Source organism: Mesoplodon mirus, assembly GCF_964341445.2.
Source record: "Mesoplodon mirus genome assembly, chromosome: 5".
NCBI lineage: Eukaryota > Metazoa > Chordata > Mammalia > Artiodactyla > Ziphiidae > Mesoplodon > Mesoplodon mirus.
Genome location: NC_138980.1, coordinates 6,375,777 through 6,396,349, shown reverse-complemented (window position 1 = coordinate 6,396,349; position 20,573 = coordinate 6,375,777). Strand labels below are relative to the sequence as shown.

The 20,573-nt window shown below is 37.0% G+C and overlaps 1 long non-coding RNA gene across 1 annotated transcript in view; it reads left to right on the top strand.

Moving 5' to 3' along the window:
- LOC309805469 overlaps positions 1-20,573 on the top strand; it is a 393,805-nt gene that overhangs the window by 131,886 nt on the left and 241,346 nt on the right. Inside the window, exon 3 of the long non-coding RNA XR_014294247.1 lies at positions 1,437-1,552. This is a non-coding gene — a long non-coding RNA (uncharacterized lncRNA). The remainder of the gene's footprint in view (positions 1-1,436; positions 1,553-20,573) is intronic.

Here is a 20,573-nt window from a genome sequence, read left to right as displayed (position 1 = left end):
CAAATTCCTAAATTTGCTGCGTTTAAGTTTCCTAATCTGTAAAATGTGGCTGGCAATGGTAACTTCCTTGTACCACTGTTGAAAGGATTCAATAAAGTATTGAATGTCAAGGACCCAGCATAATTCCTTGCCTCACACTGCTCAATTAATGATAATAATATCTTCATATAATACAGTTTCTAAAAATATTTGTTTATTTATTTGGCTGCACTGGGTCTTAGTTGCGGCACACTGGATCTAGTTTCCTAACCAGGGATCGAACCCAGGCCCCCAGCATTGGGAGCGAGGAGTCTTAACTACTGGACCACCAGGGAAGTCCCAATAGAGTTTATTTTTGTACAGAATCACTTTTCAGATAATTTCAGTAAACTTAACCCTCCAAGCTGTCTAAAAGCCAGTTGAGCCTCAGCCCTCACCAGTTCTGATCACAGAGTAGCTGAAGGCATTGGCCTTGCAGTTCTCACTGTAAGGTGTCTGTGGACTGCACATCCCACACTCTGATTTGTTATGTACATCAAACCTTGTGTCAGATATCACCATCTATATACATTCCATTGGGAGAATTGTGGGGTGTTTTTTTTCCCTAGATACCTGAGTATGTCTGGCACTGTCCTTGCTACTGTGCCAAGGACACAGTATTAAGTTATGTGGAGCATAGCTTAATAGTGGCATAATTTTACAAATGGAGAAAGTTAAAGAAGTTAAATGATTGTCCAAGGTCACACAGCTGGTAGGTGGCAGAGTTAGTGTTCAAACCAAAGGCTGTTTATTCCAGCCCCGCACAACTGAACTTGATTGTGCACCTGAAAACAGTCAGTTTCATAAACATACACATTATGGAGAGATAGCTTCCTGGAAGGATGTTTACCCAAATGTTAACTGGGATTATGATATTTTGGATGTAGGATTTCAAATGAAATTTGGCTTCTTCCTTGTACTTCTAAAATACTTTTAAATGCTTTTTCCAATGAGTATATGTCTACTTTTACAAAATAATAAATTTTAACTGACTAGTTCATAGTGAGATTTCATGTCATTTCAGGTGCTCTACGGGAACAGAAAAAGCTATTCACTCATTTGAGGCTGGTTTTCAGCCTTACTGACTGTCAAGCTGGACAGATAACTATTGTTCGTGCAAATAGAACTCTGTTTTTAGAAAGCGTGGCTCATTATAAAGCTGCATGATTTGTCTGTCCCCACAGTCTGAAAATAAATGTGGAAGGACAATAGAAAGAAGCCACAATGCAACACTTGTTTTGGCTTCAAACTTTGAAAGCTCTCTTGTCTGACATTAACAGTAGTTTCATTTTCTTTTTTAAGTTGACAGAGGTTGCTTTGTAATTAACTTATATACCCAAAAATCTCTAGGGCCCCCAAACTGTGGGCTCTGTGAAAGCAGATGGTGAAAATACGTCTCTCTTTTTTCTTTCTGACAGTAAAGTCTCTCTGTGAGATATCACCAGTGCTCTCCTTCCAAGAAACTGCCCATTTCCAAATTTAGCCTACTGGGGAGCAGCAAAAAGAGAATGGGATTCAGAGTCAGAAGACCCAGGTATGAGTCTTGGCTTTATCACTAATTAGTTGTGCCTTTGGTCATATGTTATAATGTCTCTGCACATCAAATTCTTCATTATTTTTTTATTCATTTAACAAATATTTATTGAATTCATGTTATGTGCCAGGTATTTTTCTACGTGCTGGGGATATAATGCTGATAAAAAAAATCAATATAGTTCATGATCTCTTACAGTCTCCATTCTAGTGAGATAGGAAAGACTTGGTCAGATATTCACAATGAGGAACATAAATCTGCAAAGTATAATAAATTTTCCAAAGAGAACATTCCTATAATGGTACTTGTGGGAGGGGAAGTTTGAGGAAGAGTTCTCTGAGAAGGTTATGCTTAGCTGAGATTGCAAGAAAATGAAAACCAACTAGATAGAAGGGTTGGGGGAGAGGGAAAGGGAGTAGGATAGGAAAGAGTATTCTCCACAGAGGTAAAAGGCATGCAGATGCCCTGTGGGAGGAGGGAATGTGGCTTATTGAAGAAACTGTGTATAGCTGAGAGCTCAGTGCAGGTAGAAGAGTGATACAGGTAAGGATGGACAGATAAGGAGGTGAGGAAGGGACAGTGGTGCTCCTCAAATGTTCATTTACTCACGTGTTCCATACCCCTCCTCCTTTTCGGTTGGGTGAGCTGTATGAATAATGCCACATTTGTGCTGAGGGATTAAAGTCCATGCAAAATTACCTCGTTCCTCTTCCCAACCTGTGATGAATGAGGACACCTTGTATTGACACGGCAAAGCCACCAAAGCTAAACGGCCCGGATGTAACTCACTGTCTGGAGGACAAGTGATCTGGAGGGATGAATAATTTTGTGGCAGACTTTGAGTAAATAAAAAATAATAATTTGCTATGTTAGGCCACTGACATTTTGGGGTTGTTTTTTACTGTAGCACACCATAGCCTAACCTGACTATTACAGATGGTCTCTGGCTACTTGGGGCCTTACAGATCAAATGAATAATTTGGATCACTTTTCTGAGACCAATGGGAAAGTACTGAATTATATTAAAAAGAGCAGAAATTCTTAGGTAGTTTTCTTTGAGAAAAATCATTCCATAATAACTACTTGAAGGAATGATGAGGAAAGTGAGGTTAAGAGAGTTCGGATAGCTAAGAATCATAGCTGCTCTTATCCTCGTGAAATATTGAAGAGTCCAAATAAGAAAAATTCAATCTGGAATTCTGCAAAATGTGAACCATCAAACAAATATTCTGGATTTTTGTCTTGAATCTATTGTCTGTGCTGCTGCTTTCCCTTAGCCCAAGAAGCCAGCGTCTTTGATCAATTGCTGTTTTCTGTGTGTTTGTAATCCACATACTGGAAAGTAATTCTGTGTAATTGGTTAGGCTGTTCTGCCCTGCCATCAATAGCAATTTGGTATTTATGGATTTGAAAGTGGAACATTGCTTAATGGGAAAGTCCTTGAATGTTTCAGAATCAAGTTTTCAATCTCCACCTTTGTTGAGATGCCAATATGTGTTATTTTAACTCAATCAGAAATAAGATATTCCCATTTCTTTGTCTTTTGCTAATCGGTGAAAGTTTGGGTTGATAAATGCATTTGGAACCTGGCTGAGTAACGTAGTAAATTTTAGATAATGAGATTTTATGATATTTGTTTTGACTCTATTTCTACAGAGCAAATAACGAAGAATCTTGATTCTGTGCTCTGTGAAGTTAATAAAGACAGAGAGACACTTAATCAACAATGTACAAAAAATAGTACACGTTATGTTTTAGATGCTCTGTTGGGGGGAATAGGCTGACTAGAAGCAGACACAGTCCCAATCCTCCCTGAGTTCACAGTCTAGTAAGGAGATTGTACAAGTGTAGCTATCTTCTTTGGTCAAATTTGCTTTTATCAATGAGGGAAAGGTAACCTAACTTGTTACTGTATACTAACCACCTAATAGATAGTAGAGCTTCTATTAGGGCATTTTCAATCATTATTTAAATTTTAATACTTCTCATGTAATTTTTATAATAACAACACAAATTTTCCTCTATGTGCTAGACAATGTGTTAAGAGTTTTTTTATACATTATTTCAGTGACTCCTTACTACAGCCCTGGGAAAAAGGGGTTATTAACCAGAGACATGCCTTGATGACCTCAGTTATATGTGATATGCATCCCTTCTCCATGCTCTTTTTCTGCTACCATGCATAGCATCCCTTTAGGATTATCTCCTCCAAAGTAACTAGTTAAGATGACTTTTAGACTTATATCTAAAGTTGTATTCAACAGAATGCTGTATAGCAGAATGTTATTGGTGTTTTGGAAAATAAGCTTCCATAAGTGTACCCAAAAGAAGTTTGGGTACAAGGTACAAAGTTACAAATATCTTTTTACCACATCCCTTTATAGAGATTCTGTTTGTTTTGCATACTTCCAAAAGAAGACACGGTATGCAGCATTTTCTAAAGTTATCTGATTGAAGTTATTTGTTTCATGGGGCATCTCATAGATACTGTTTTCTTCAGAACACACATTAGTATGTGCTGTCCAGCACACTCTTCTGTCTCCTGAACTTGCTTCATGCTCACCGTAAAAGGATCAGAGGTCAGAATAGTACTGTCCATTGTAGTTGAGGAGAGGCCAGAAAATCCCTGAGGGGAGACAAGAGGTCTTTTATTGTTTCCTCCTTGGCCCAGGGTAGCACCTGCGTGACATCTTCCACAGGCGTAAGGGTATTTTAAAACCATCTAAGACTTAACTACTCCCTTTATATCAACTAGGGATGCAGCAGCAGCAGAAACCATCTATAGCTGCTTAACACAGAAAACAAATGCACTGAAAGGAACTGAAAGGACATTAAAGAGCTTAGGGAATGACTGAGGAGGCTGAAGAATAAGGTTTGGGACCATATGTCCTGGGTCAATGCAGATCTCAGGGAGCACTGTGGTCATGAAGTCCTGGTCCCTGAAGCTTGTCATACTGGTCCCCAAGCTCAGCACACTCTGCATTGCCAGCCACACGGCTGTCACTGATTCCTTGGGAAGCCAGTCCCCCTACATTTGCCACTGGAACAGCAAAATCCCTCCTGGTTCACGTGGTTCTAGGGTCAGTTCATCCAGTTGGTGAGGTTAGCTCCTGTGCCTGATTCATGGCTACAAAAGGAGGCTTCACAAAATAACCGTACCATTTTCATCTTTCGTAAGGTAGGAGACAGTTTTTGCCTTGCAGTGCGCACAGTTCAGAAAATAGACAGCTAAAATGAATGTGTTGACAAATTTATCATTTTCTATATAATTTTCCAAATTAAAATACACAGTTATGTTGTCTTAGTGAACTGTACTTGACCTTGTAATTTTTATGCCCATTTTTGAGAGGTAACAGGTAAGGGCAGTACTTAGATCAAGATCTGGAGCACGATAGGTACTCAATAAACATTTGATAAATGAGTATCCATAAAGTTCAAATACATACCCAGGGCCATATTGTAGTATCAGAGTTGGGATATAAATGTAAGTCTTTTTTCTGGTCTTTGGTTTTTTGATCTCCTCATATAAACACTATTATACTATTTATAAGTAGTACTTTTCTGCTACTTACAGAAGAATTAAAGATGCCATTGTGTTCTAGGCATGTGAAAAAATGCTAGAGTTCTCAGTTAGATATGAGCTTATATGGGTAGCATTATTTTTCTTCCAATTTTTATTACTAGCCCCAATTCAACAAGAATGAATGAATCATTTGTTTTATCACATGGTTTTCACAGTTAGTTTTCTGGATGCAGAGGATAGGAAGCAAAGAAACCCTTTGGATTCCTGATAATTAGCACAGAATATCATTTGTTGAACACTGTGTGCATAGTATTTGGCTTTTAGATTTAAAGTGTGGCCACACTCTAGGAAAGGTAAGCGTTATCCTAGAGGGCTCAGATTGGCATTCCTAACTTAAGCTACCTGAAAAATGAACATAAGTTGGTTGCCCAGGAAGTTTTCTACATTTCAGATTTTAAAAATTTCCTTGAGTTCTTGTAAGTGGCCCTAATGGAAAGTAATCTATAGTAAAGAAATTAAAAATAAAAAACAACTGTGGTATTCTGAATCATTCATCCATGAGGAAAAAATCAAGGCTCTAATTTTAAATGATGCAACAGAAAAAATGCCCATGTGGGAGACATAGTGCAGGTGATAAGGAACGGCTCCAGGACGGCTGGGAAGGCTGGTGGGGAAGGTGACTGGGGGGGCCCCATCATCCACGGCAGGCCCACCCTCCCTGAGCGTCACAGATCCCGGCAGTAGCGCTGCCGCTCTGATGAAAGACGACATGGGAAACGCAAATCTTATCATCTTAGCCCACATTTAGTAAATAAAATCCACAGCAAGGAAACAGCTGGCTCTGTTTCTGAACTCAAAGCTCACTGAAACTCAGGAACACTCCCACTCAGGCTTTTGCTAGCAACTCACCAATATTCCTCTCCCAAAGCCCTCTCCTGAATCCCAGTGCTGGCATCTGTGAGTCACATCTGAGCACCAAAGACTTTCTAGGGAGAAAGAAATAACTATTACCAAATTTGATCCAGAGTAATGATGTGGATGAATTAGTATCACTTCATTTACTCTCAATTTTCTTTCTTTCTTTTGCTTAACTCTGGATATTGAGTTTTATTTTCCTTGACAATTAAACTTTTTAAATATTTATATACTTTTTATGTAGTAGGAGCTGGGTTTTATATGCATTATTTCATTTAATCCATATGATAGCAAAGCGGGTTAGGATTATTATCTTCACTACACAGATAAGGAAACATGCCTGGTGAGTTATAGTGACATAATCTAGGTCACACAGCTAATAAACTGAGAAAGCAGAATTTGAATCCAGCTCCAGGTGCCTCCAAAGGGATTGAACCCAGGTCTGACTAATTTCAGACATCAGTTTATACCGTCCCACTGTAATAATAATGACTATTTATTGAGTGATTCTCTCTCTGTCTCTATCTAATTTATTTATATATGTAACTACTGTTGATTGAGAAAGGAAGAATGGAAGGGAAAGATAAGGAAAGCTAATCACTAATATGTGTAATATGCTGTTTTCCTGCCTGGGAGGTCCTTCTCACATTCATTGCTGAGTAATTCCTGTTTACCCTTAATGACTCAAAGCTAGATATCACTAACCCTATTTTCAGTAGATGCCCCTTTTCTCTGTACTTCCATTTATTCCAGCACTTATCATAATTAATTGCCATTTAATATATATTACTTTATAAACTCCTTAAACTATCAGCTTCTGGGGAATTATGACTGTATCTTACCCCCCCTTTCTCAGCAAGCGACAAAATACCCAGCCTCTTGAGTAAAGAACAAATTAACTGGTCACAGACTTGGTTATCACACACACAGGGATTCCAGGATTTGGGTCCCTCATTTTGAGGATGTATTAATATACACTAGTTTACCACCTGAGAAATAGCAATCTCTGGACTGCTATATGGAAATGGCCTTTCGTGTCCCAACCCCCCACCCCTGGCCTGCACCCCCAGACACAGTTATTTTAATTGAATTTTGAAGGTTTAAGTAAGTTCTAATACTCTTTACCATTCTATAATGATTGCAACCCAATATGCACATTTACGATACTTTCCTAGCCCGTAAATATTTGAGTCTGCTACTCCTGCTCTAGATATTCCTCCATTAACCTTACTATAAATTTGTGTATTATACATCTAATAGGTTAGCCCCTTTGGTTTAATGAGAATTTGGATTAAATCCCAGAATCAGTCAGTTATTCGATGTCCTTGTCTTATTTTCCTAAACCGTCAGTATTATAAATGCATGAATTTCCTCCATACCATTCCATCCTCAGTAGTGAAAAATAATAGCAATGACAGAACAAGCAAACATTAACTGAAAGTACCTGCCATACTGACAGTGATCTCCCCTTTTTAAAGCTGCCATTATACTGTTAGAAATTAACTCTCTCCTGAGTAAATATACCCAAGGTTAGATTATCAAATCATATTACTTCTAATGATCAGTATTCCTTAGAAACGGGCATGCTGCTTATATTTACTTAAATGAGTTTGACTATGTTTCCTCCAGCTTGCTTGTGAATTACTAGTTAGTGATATTATTCATATTTCAAAACAAATCAAGGTGTTCTTTAGACCAATGCTCAGGATTCTTGTTTCGTTGTTGTTGTTGTTCAAGATCTCCAAAGTATGACTCATGTATAATGTCTTGAATTTTGAAGCATTGTCCAAAATAATCATTATGATTCATGTCATGTAACCAGTAAGGAATGATTATTTCTTCTTCCTCTCTATCTCCTAGAGAGGGCAGGCAGATAAAATGTATTACTTCTTTGAAAAACTCATGTATAATGGAATAGAATAATACTGAGGCTGATGTTCACTTACAGCTGTACTTGGAGTAATAACAGATCCTTCAAAAGTCCACATGGGAAGAACTTCTCATGGGACCCCGTTTGTTGGGGAAGAGAGACATTGGAAAGATGAAAGAATTGCCCTGTGTTTCTTACTTTTCCTTAGTCATTCTGACTCATTGGTTTACAGTTGGACTGGAACCAGTACATAATATAATATATAAAAATTATATGGTGTATTAAGGCTTAAATAACAACTGGTGGGGGAAAGCATTTACCTAGGCATCTTCAAAGAGGATCATGATGATACAAAGACATTTTAAAATTAACTTTGGGAAATTATGGAATGATTTTAGGACAGTGATAATTGACATAATCACATACTTATTATGTGCCTACTGAGTGTGAGTTACAGAGTTAAACCACTCTAGGCCTCTCTTGGAATAAAATTGGCACTAACACCAAAAATGCCCTTTCTGGCTTCAAGTAGTTTATAGTAGCTTACCTGTATATATATATTTTATATATTTTGTATGTTTCATTAAAATATTGGTTTTATTTGTTTTCTAGTTACAAAAGTAATATGTCTTACAGCACAAATTATTAGTAATTATAAGTGTAGCCCATTTCTATAAGTATACACTATATTTTATTTATGTGATTCCCCTATTGTTTGATATTATGTTATCATTAATCTTTCCTTTTTGTTAGAATAAACAATAATGTGATGGACATCCACTGAAAGTAAAAGTGTTGAGTGAGAAACCAAGCATGTTATAAAATTTTTCGTACATATTGGCTAAAGTATGTTCCAACATAGACTCTACCAATTTTAAATTTAATCTATCTTGAATTCACTTCGGTATTTTTTTTTTTTGACACAAGGATCTTACTGTTTTTTAATAGTCAGAAAATTAACCTAGAACCATTAGCAAGTGCATCTTTCCCTTGGCAATCTGAAGTGTCACCGTTATACTAATTTAAATCTTATACTTACTTGAATCTAAATTTTCTATTTTGTTTCATTAATCAACCTGTCTATTCTTGTTGTAGGACCACATTGTTTTAATTATTACAGTTTCAAGACCAGTTAATATTGAATAAGTTACTTCATACATTAAAATCACATTTTTAATTTCTTTCTTGGTCAGATTCTTATCCAGATGATACAGGAGGTCAGAAGGGGTATGATAAGGACATTTTTAATTCACACCTGCTGTAACACCTTCCAAATATAGCAATCTCACCTCTTGTGAGAATGTCACCCAATACATTCTAAATATATGGAGACTATTTTTCATAATGTACAGAAATTTTAAGTCTTGGCAAAAAGCTTCCTTTAGTCTATTTCTTGAAGATAATAAAAGTGAGAAGAATAGTAAAATCTTATGCAAGTTTTTATCCAACATCTTTTAATTTTGTTGGAAACACAAAGGCTGTGTGACACAGTAGGTGAGTGGGTAGCAGTTAAGTTTCAGCTTACCAACTTACTAGTGTGTAACCTTGGTTAAACTAACCTTGTGAGTCTCATTTCCCAGTAGAAGTGGGGATATGAATAGTTTTTAATCTCATATCATTTTTCCAACTAGACACTCAAAAATGGTAGATATTATTGTTACTATTATGTGCATTCAAATTCTCAAGTTGTCACAAATAAGAAAAATAAGGGTAGAGGAAGGCAGCTAGCTTTCTGAATATTTAGGATGGGTTTGATGGTGATAGACTCATATTAGGAGAAAGTCAGAAAGCCATCAACAGAAAGAAAAATAAGGAAATAATTTGTTTTTCAAGCTTTATATATATTTTCTATTTTTAAAAAAATCCATTGTATAAAGCACTGCACAAGAATGCAGTTTTAAGGTTGTGTGTGTTTCTGACTGTATGTTCTAACAGAAAAAAAAATACTTATAGTGGTTTGATGGGGTGAAAAAAGAACATAATGCTTAAGTGTGGGGAGTGACTATGCCTGAAGTTTAAAGAACATGGAACAGACATTTCTGACACATTTAAGATATGTCGTGGGCTTCCCTGGTGGCACAGTGGTTGAGAGTCCGCCTGCCGATGCAGGGGACACGGGTTCGTGCCCCGGTCCGGGAGGATCCCACATGCCGTGGAGCTGCTGGGCCCATGAGCCATGGCCTCTGAGCCTGCACGTCTGGAGCCTGTGCTCCGCAATGAGAGAGGCCACAACAGTGAAAGGCCCGCGTACCTCAAAAAAAAAAAAAAGATATGTCGTATTTTGACCTAAACCTTTACATTCAGAATCCTTTGTGCAACTTTTCCAATAATGCGTGTATTATGTTAAAATGAAAGAAGGAAAGAAAGAAAGAAAGGAGGGAGGGAGGGAGGGAACAAGAAAATGAGTGTTTGTGTATTTATCTGCCCTGGTGAGTCAGGCTGGCCAGGGTTCCAGTGCAGGCCTCAGCTCCTGGTCCAGGCTGCTGTACTGACAGGAGTTGAGACTTGGCCACTGCCCTACTTTGTCAAGGAGACTTCAAATCACAGTCCCCTGAGCCTTGCGAGAGTGGAGAAAGCAGCTGAGCAGCATGCTCTGCTTGTGGTGTGAAAAATAAACCCTTGGCCAAAGGCACAGGCTGCAAACTCACAAACAACCCCACCCCCAGCTCTGCGGAGCTGCTGTCAGCTCTCACGAGCTCTTCTGACTCTGAGACTCCTGGGCTCTAACAATTGTGCCGTCCCCTCAGTTCCCCTGGCTCCTCCTACAGTTGGCTCCCTTTCCTGTGCGATGAGCTGCCACAGCTGGCCGATCAGACTGCCACCCAATCAGCCACTCCTTTTACCCGGACCCCTGACTGACCTTGTTCTGTCTTTGCCTTTCCCATTCTTCTGATCCTCCAGCAGTTGAACCTCCTACCCCTGCTGTCTGATCTCACCGCTTGTCTAGTCAGCACGTTAGACAGTTTGATTAGCTGCCCCTTCCTCTCACCCTGCCAGCTCTTCCTGCTGCTAAGCAGCTGTGCACAGGGCCTGTGAGTAACTCGCTATCCATTCCTTCTGACCCTACATTAGTGCTGCTGGCTGATCAACTTAATATATTTCTCAGCAACTCTCTGATCTACTGCTGTCTACCTCTGCTGTAGTCCTCTGATGAGCCTCCTGAAGTCTTCCCTCTCTGTCACCTATGTGATTCTCTTGCTGTTAATTGAACCGTCTGGTGTCCTGTGGCACACGCTTTTTCATTAGCCCTTCGAGGCTAGGGTTACCTGGGTTGCTACCTACGGCAAGTAGTAACATGAGTGCAGGCAGAGTTCAAGTACCCATGTCACAGCTTCCCCCAAATCCCAACAGCTGGTGTTGCTGTTTGCCTCCTTGTATCCAGTGAGCTACATCAGCAGTTCCATCATTCTTCATGGGACAACCTGACTCTTAGGATTTTGCAACTAATTTTTGAGGTGTTTCCTGGGCATTGTCTTCTTCCTCATTTTCCCTCTGAGTAATACTTACTTTATTATAGTCACAGTTCCTGACTGAGAATCTATGAGGATTATTTGAATAAGAGGGGTGATACGATCTGCTTTACACGCTGAAACCATTTTGTTGCTGGATGAAGAGCTGTGGAAGCAGGGAAACTAGTTAGAAGGCTATTATATTGTTCCTAAAAATGGAGGTGGCTTGGATGAGAGGGGAACTGTAAAAGGGATGAGAGATGATCAGATTTGGGATATATTTTGAAAGTAGAGACCGTAGAACTTACTGCTGGATTATGTGTGGTTGTGAAAAAAAGAGGAATCTGGAAAGTGTTTACTAAGTGAATAAATTGAATGAAAATTTGCTGGAGGGACCTTTTCAAGGTTTAGCACAAGTACTTGGCACAGAGCACAGTGTCTGGCACATATTCAATTTCCAATAAGTGGTAGGGATTATTTTTATTTTTATTATTATCATTACTCTACAAGCATGTTTTAAACCCTAAATAGGTGAATGTATCAGGTAGTATTCTTGGTTCTATAATAAATATGTTTCAGAAAGACAACTTCCCTCATAATTGTTTGTCCATAGGTGATTAGTAGCTCTCCCTTGCTTTTGTCTATGTTTCTTTCTTAATAATTTACATTTTAGCAAACTTACCTCGTATGTCTTATCTGTTCCACTTTTGATCTTCGTTTTACCCTAGAATTGTTTCCGAATTCACCATCTTCCTTATTTCTGCTCTATTCATTCACTTTTATTCTTTATGGAAGCTTGAGTCCATATGGAGTCCTCTTCTACATTTTATATTCTTTCAACCAATTTGATATATCAGTTATGTTACATTAATTTTGTAAAATATCATAAATCTGTTGAAAAGAATAAAGTGGATTAATGTGGACTAACAACAGTGATTTTCCAAGTTAATAAAAAGAGCAAGTTATAGAAAAAATACAAAGTAGTGTCAACTGGAAAAAAGTGCACAACCTAGTTGAGAATTATTTTTTATTATTTGGCGGACATACTGAGGACTTAAGCCTGGGAAACAGTCTCTTAGATAGCTCTGAGGGACTGTTCCAAAGAAGTAAGGGAAGAGCCAGGATATGTAGGAGTTTTTGCAAAAGAAACCAGGACTGTTAATTAAAGAAAAACAGACAACTCAGGTTACCGAATTTAGCCCTTTTCTGTATATGGTAAGATGAAAGAGTCTGGGCTCATTGAAATCATTTCTTTCATATGCACTTTTAAGTATCTGGGGCCAATATCCTGTTTTCTCCATCCTGAATCCCCTCAAGGTGCACCATCCAAGGTAGGGCAGGATGACTGCAGTGGCTGATGGCTTTATGACCCCAACATCCTTTGTTTACTGATATGGCAGGTGACAATCTTTGTCCATAGTAGCATAAATTTGAATAATATGTTATAAAATAAAAAGAACACTTTTTTATTTTATGAGAGATTTAACTCTCATATCTAAAACAGTAGGCTAGATTACACTTTGCAAATCAACAAACTAAAGATCTCAATGGATTAAAACAAGAATTTAGTTCTCCCCTTAAGTCCACCAAAGAGTAGAAGGGAACTCTACTTAATGCTGTCTTCACTACAGGACCCAGGACATCGGGGCCTGGGGCTAATGGAAATGTTCACTTTTAAACTATATACTTTTCTTCAATATGACATTTAACAAGGGATACACAGAATATTCAGGAACTACTATGTAAATAAAAAAATTTGTTTTTCCGAGAATGGAGCAAGGGTAAAATATAAAAGTTATATGAAAAGGCTTTTATATTATGAATAATTTTTCTTCTTTACATGTATTTTCTTAATTAAAAATAATAAATATTATTTTAGAAGATAATTCAGTGCTTTCACATTATGCTGAATGCTTGTGGAACATGGGCTGTTTATGAAGCCTACTTTTTTTTTCCCCTGTAAAGCTTTTGCCCTTTCATTGAGTAATGGGGAAGAAGGTTGATTGAGTTAGTTTGCAAGCAAGCAAGCATCCCTTAGAAAAAAATGAAAACATAAAAAAGAATTCTTTTATAGTATCTAGCAACAGATTTCTCTACTCCACTTCTTCTGCAAAAGGGCCCTGGTATAGATAGCTAAAGCTAATGTCTGTAAAGATGAGAGGAATTATTTTCTAGTGCTTTCTGTTAGTAAAGGCTGTGATGTCTGGAAATTACTAATGGCCAAAGTCTTTGCAGAAATTATTAGATGTCCAGAAGCATCTGGAAAATATAGGAACCTTGAGAGGGACAGAGTTTATTTTCTGGGAAACTCTGAAAGCCTCATTAAAATGGATCTAAAAGTGCCATGGCAGAAACAAGGTATCACTGGGATTTTCTGTCTTCATCCATTTTTTTCTAAGTCATCCCAGGTAGACTGGCAAATATGAGGAACTGTATCTTGTTCTGTACTTCTAATTCCCTGTACCTCCTTTTTTTTTTTTTTTTTTCCTGTTGCCTGACTACATCTATTTGCTCACCTTCTCTCTTAACTCTTTAAAGGCAGAAAGGTAATAATTATCTTATTGTCTCTGAACTTTATTTTCATATTCAGGAGATGGTCCTTGCTGATAATTTACATACTACCGATTTTTTTTTTAAACTTCATAATATTTACTACTTAACAGATAAGAGGGTATTTCATTATGGGTTCCGGGGTAGAAATTGTTTTCTTATTTTAACATATTACCTTTCTTCATATAACCCAGAAATCAGGCTTATCATTGATTTTCAGCAAGTTACATGACTATATTTACCTTAGACCAATTAATATTTCAAGAAAAATATATTGAATTATATGTGCTGTATAATGTTGAGCTAGGTTCTGAGGGCACAAAGAACAATAAGATGGGGCTTCTGCATTTGGAATGACAGCGTCTGAGTAGAGAAATATAGAAAATAAACTAAGTGTAAAAAAAATATGGTAAATTTTCAAATAAAGTAGCATGTAATGGAAACATAGAAGGGAGGCCACCTTGAAAGTTCAGGTAAGCCTTTTACATACCTGAACCTAGAACTGGGTGTTAAAAGACAAAAGGCTTTTAGACAGAAAGCATCACCCAGAATTATTGGACCCTAGACCTAAATCTTGACATCTACTTATCTTCCCCATGTCCACCCACAAACAAAAAAACACTGAATACCTTTCTGACATTTTTTTGCCATAATAACTCTCATTACTCCTTTCAAATCTTTATTGTTGACTCTTTCTTCAGAATTAGATGTTAGAAACTTCTCACTGTGAAAGCTACTCCAAGAAGTCCAGTTTACATTTATCTTTCAAATTCCATTGGTATTTAGAAAATGTCTTTTTGAAACCTAAAATAATTTCAGAGGGACCAGGAGGAAGCATCGGTTTCACACTTGATTCTTTAACATCACAAGTTCATTGTTAACTCTAGCACACTGTCCATAAGAGAAAGTAGGTAAAAAAATACACTTTCTACACGGGACTGTAGAGATAAACCTGCTGAGTCTGTGAAAACACAGTGGGAAGCTCTCCATCTTTTTTAGTCAAGGCTTCTATGTCATAACAATTACTTGAGGTTGAAAATACCCCACAGAGTTGTGTCACAAGTGACTCAGAAGGATTCAGTTGGGCAAAGAAATTGGGGAAGTAGTATTTTCACATTACAGCACATTAAAAGGATCATACACCATGATCAAGTAGGGTTTATCCCAGAAATGCAAGGATTCTTCAGTATACACAAATCAATCAATGTGAAAACTGTAATTACAAATTGAAGGATAAAAACCATATGATCAACTCAATAGATGCAGAAAAAGCTTTCAACACAATTCAACACACATTTATGATAGAAACCCTCCAGAAAGTAGGCATAGAGGGAACTTACCTCAACATAATAAAGGCCATATATGACAACCCCACAGTCAACATCATTCTCAATGGTGAAAAATTGAAACCATTTCCACTAAGGTCAGGAACATGACATGGTTGCCCACTCTCACCACTGTTATTCAACATAGTTTTGGAAGTTTTAGCCACAGCAATCAGAGAAGGAAAAGAAATAAAAGGTATCCAAATTGGAAAAGAAGAAGTAAAACTGTCACTGTTTGCAGATGACATGATAGTATACATAGAGAATCCTAAAGATGATATCAGAAAACTGCTAGAGCTCATCATTGAATTTGGTAAAGTAACAGGATACAAAATTAATGCACAGAAATCCCTGGCATTCCTATACACTAATGATGAAAAATCTGAAAGAGAAATTAAGGAAACACTCCCGTTTACCATTGCAACAAAAAGAATAAAATACCTAGGCATAAACCTACCTAAGGAGACAAAACCTGTATGCAGATAACTATAAGACACTGATGAAAGAAACTAAAGATGATACAAACAGATGGAGAGATATACCACGTTGTTCGTTTGGAAGAATCAACATTGTGAAAATGACTATACTACCCAAAGCAATCTACAGATTCAGTGCAATCCCTATCAAACTGCCAATGGCATTTTTCACACAACTAGAACAAAAAATGTGACAATTTGTATGGAAACACAAAACACCCCAAGTAGCCAAAGCAATCTTGAGAATGAAAAGCGGAGCTGGAGGAATCAGGCTCCCTTACTTCAGACTATACTACAAAGCTACCGTAATGAAGACAGTATGGTACTGGCACAAAAACAGAAGTTTAGATTAATGGAACAGGATAGAAAGTCCAGAGATAAACCCCTGCACATATGGTCACCTTATCTTTGTAAAGGAGGCAAGAATATACAGTGGAGAAAAGACAGCCTCTTCAATAAGTGGTGCTGGGAAAACTGGACAGCTGCATGTAAAAGAATGAAATCAGAACGCTCCCTAACACCATACACAAAAATAAATGCAAAATGGATTAAAGACCTAAATGTAAGGCCAGACACTATAAAACTCTTTGAGGAAATCATAGGCAGAACACTTTATGATATAAATCACAGCAAGATCCTTTTTGACCCCTCTCCTAGACAAATGAAAATAAAAACAAAAATAAACAAATGGGACCTAATGAAACTTAAAAGCTTTTGAACAGCAAAGGAAACCATAAACAAGACGAAAAGAAAATCCTTGAATGGGAGCAAATATTTGCTAACGAAGCAACTGACAAATGATTAATCTCCAAAATATACAAGCAGCTTATTTGGCTCAATATCAAGAAAAACAAACAACCCAATCCAACATTCGGCAGGAGACCTAAATTGACATTTCTCCAAAGAATATGTACAGATTGCCAACACACACATGAAATGAAGCTCACCATCACTAATTATTCAAGAAATACAAATCAAAACTACAATGAGGTATCACCTCACACCAGTCAGAATGGCCATCATTAAAAAATCTACAAACAATAGATGCTGGAGAGGGTGTGGAGTAAGGGGAACCCTCCTGCACTTTGGTAGGAATGTTAATTGATACCGCCACTATGGAGAACAGTATGGAGGTTCCTTAAAAAAACTAGGAATAGAACTACCATATGACCCAGCATTCCCACTACTGGGCATATACCCTGAGAAAACCATAATTCAAAAAGAGTCATGTACCACAATATTCATTGCCACTCTATTTACAATAGCCAGGACATGGCAGCAACCTAAGTGTCCATTGACAGATGAATGGATAAAGAAGATGTAGCACATATATACAATGGAATATTACTCAGCCATAAAAAGAAATGAAGTTATTTGTCGTGAGGTGAATGGAGCTAGAGTCTGTCATGCAGAGTGAAGTAAGACAGAAAGAGACAAACAAATACCATATGCTAACACATATATATGGAATCTAAAAAAAAAAAAAATTGCTTCTGAAGAACCTAGGGGCAGGACAGGAATAAACTCACAGACGTAGAGAATGGACATGAGGACATGGGGAAGTGTAAGGGTAAGCTGGGACGAAGTGAGAGAGTGGCATGGACATATATACACTGCCAAATGTAAAATGGATTGCTAATGGGAAGCAGCCACATAGCACATTGAGATCAGTTCGGTGCTTTGTATCCATCTAGAAGGGTGGGTTAGGGAGTGTGGGAGGGAGGCACAAGAGGGAGGATATATGGGAATATATGTTTATGTATAGCTGATTCACTTTGTTATACAGCAGAAACTAACATACCATTGTAAAGCAATTATACTCCAATAAAGATGTAAAAAAATAAAGAAATAAAAATTAAAATGTAATATTTTAAAAAAGAAATAAATAAAATTTTTAAACAAAAAAAGAAAGAAAGAAAGAAAAAGCCATGTTTTCTGTTCAATAGCTGTCTACCCTAACATGAACCTTTGTTTTCTAAGTCTGAGTCTCCAAACTTCCAGTGCTCTATGGAGTCATCGTATCACTCAAATAGATATCCATCCCCTTGCTTGCAGCTACCAGAGTTGGTTTCTGTTGCTGACAATAAATGTAACTTAACTAATAAACTAGGTCATGTACTTCTACCATTTAAAATGTATCTGTCATACAAATACATTCCTGATGGTCTGATGGTTGGAATTACCTCCAGTTAGCTCTGCTGTATTTCACATACCTGTGTCTTCCTCAAAAACCTAGACATTATATCTCCCTCAAAAGCCTATCTTATTTACTGAGAAAAATAATTTAGATAGCAGAGAGTTTTTCACATGGGATCTTGAAGATGTATTTTCATTTCCCTCAACGGTCATGACGATAATGACTTGCTCTTCTTTCTATAATCTATAATTAAGGAGATAGACATTTTGGGGGTTTCTCTGATAAGTAACTTGGTTGTTCCTGCATCTTCAGTTTTTTAAACTACTTGTAAAGGAACTATATATATAGAGATGAGCAAAAATATATTTAGACGATGTCTTAATATCATCCCATACTTAGAATTTTGGATTTTATATTATACTGTGTGTTATATAGTAGCGGTATTTATAATGTACTATATAATATATATTTTATTATTAAAATGGATAATGATTATTTCATATAATTATATTGTGTACTTCTATATTAACATTATAATACAAGGCTATACATATTGTCACTATTAAGTAGTTTGTGTTCTATGGACAATAGAGCCTTTAAATTTTCCTTTATCATATATAGTTAGAAAGCAATTATTGAATGCCACCATTGTATTCCTTGTCTTCAATATAAGTGCTGTAGAAAGAATATAAAAATAAAATAGAAGACCCAAGCAACACCCTTAAGGAATTTGTGTTTTTCAATGTGTTTTAGAAAGGAAGAAAGAGAGAGAGAGAAAGAAAGAAAGAAAGAGAGAGGGAGGGAGGGAGGGAGGAACATCTTGCATGTGAATCTATGAAATGTGTGTGTGTGTACACATACACAATTACATACATGTAATGTATATATTCACATATATATTCAGTGATTTTAAACAGTATAATTTAAAAAATTTGTGTTGATTCTGGACCAACAATCTTTATAGTAGAAAATGTGTTTTGACCTTTTAGAAAACATTTGCAATACCATGATACATACTTCAGTTTGAAGTACTGCAAATGTCATTTTCTTGTTGTTATTTGAAGGAAGGGGGGTAGTTTCTAGAAAAAGAAAGGCATTTTATGAGATTAAGTAGAAAATGAATAGAGTCATTGTTTTTCTTTTTTAGCTAGAATGCTCACCTTAATTTCCTGATTCTTTCTCAGTTACTTCATACACAAAGAAAAAAAGTCACAAATTGAAAATGGATGGTTCATCTACAGTGAAATGTGGTCTTTGTGATTGTTGATAAATAAGCAAGTTAACTCACAGGATTTCATCCACTATGCTGGAGGAAGTATTATTGATAGTACAGTGAAATGGAAGTTTGTGGGATGGGATATGACTGATACACTCCATTGAGTTTATTTTGATTGAAGCCCAAAGTACTGAATAATTGTTGATCTTTGACTTTTTTGTAATTTAGAAACAATAATAACAAATGAAGAATTCTTATAAGTATCTGATTAAACAATGATGGCAGTTGCCAAACCCAATGAATGTCAAATATGATTCCATTCTGCTCCATCAAGGGTCTACTATGGATAAAACAAAGTGTTTATTCTGGGAATAGACAATTTGAGTCCCCCAGTTGACTGATGTAAGATATTCCAGTGACTTTAAGAAATGTTGGGTATTGCAGTTTTATTATTGGTGTTCCTGTTGCAGGGCATTTATGAGTCTCATTATGTTTTACTTTAATCAGTGTTAGCCCAGTGGCTTTTTCTTTTAGGCTCTAAACAAATATTTGTTTAATGAATTAACCAACATATATTGAAATTAGCTCCTATTTCCTGCGGACATATCAAGAGGAAACACTGGTGAAAGGAAGAGGTAGCCCTTGAGTAAATGAGAATCTGGGAAAGTTACCCTGGTATAGTGGGATGGTAAAAAATAGCATGCAACTTGATGAACATATTCTTGAATGCTTGAATTGGTTATCTGATCAAAATATGAATTTCAGTTTTACTGTTGGATTCAGTCCTAGGACAGGCCTAGACCTTGAATGTTTTAGGGTGTGGAGAGGTGGGTTTTTACTCTGGCTCTATTCTGCCCTTCCCATGTGACATAAAGCCACACCTTAAACTCTCTGATTCTGAGTAATATTTTATCTTACGCCTGGTGGAGGGAGGGAAGCATTAAAAATGGTATTTATCAAAGGAGTCATGACTCAAAAGTAATAGTAAAACCAGCCAGCTCATATTGAGAGACTTAAAATGAAGCTACTTCCACGGTAGTACCATGCATATACTCAGAACATAATCCTGAAGTGTCCTTTTAACAGCAGAATTATATAGCACAGGCAAGGCACTGCTTATGAGGGAAAATGTTGGAGGGATTTAGTTATGATTCTTTTCTCAAGAGTAAAGAAGTCTATATAAAAGATCCATGTAATCAAGAAAATATATTCTGGCAATGTTTTTTCATAAAATAATAACCAGTGGGCAACATCACCCCATCTATGCTAGTTGGAAGGTAAAAACCAAAGATAGCCAAAGCTTTAGAACGATGTGAGGTAGCATATACTGTATATAAGAAAATGCCTACATAGAATTTGCATTTTCATATTTGTTTCCGCATTCTTCCTAGCTCATTTTCAGTAGGCATGCCTACCAGTAGGGCTGTACTGGTTGTTTGTGGCTGCCCAGTGTCTTCTGATGGTGCTGGTACCACAACGGCTGCTCAGTGTTCGACTGTCACTTCTGCTTTCTTCCATCCATGCATCTGTTGATGGCTTACTATGTGCAAGCAGCATAGT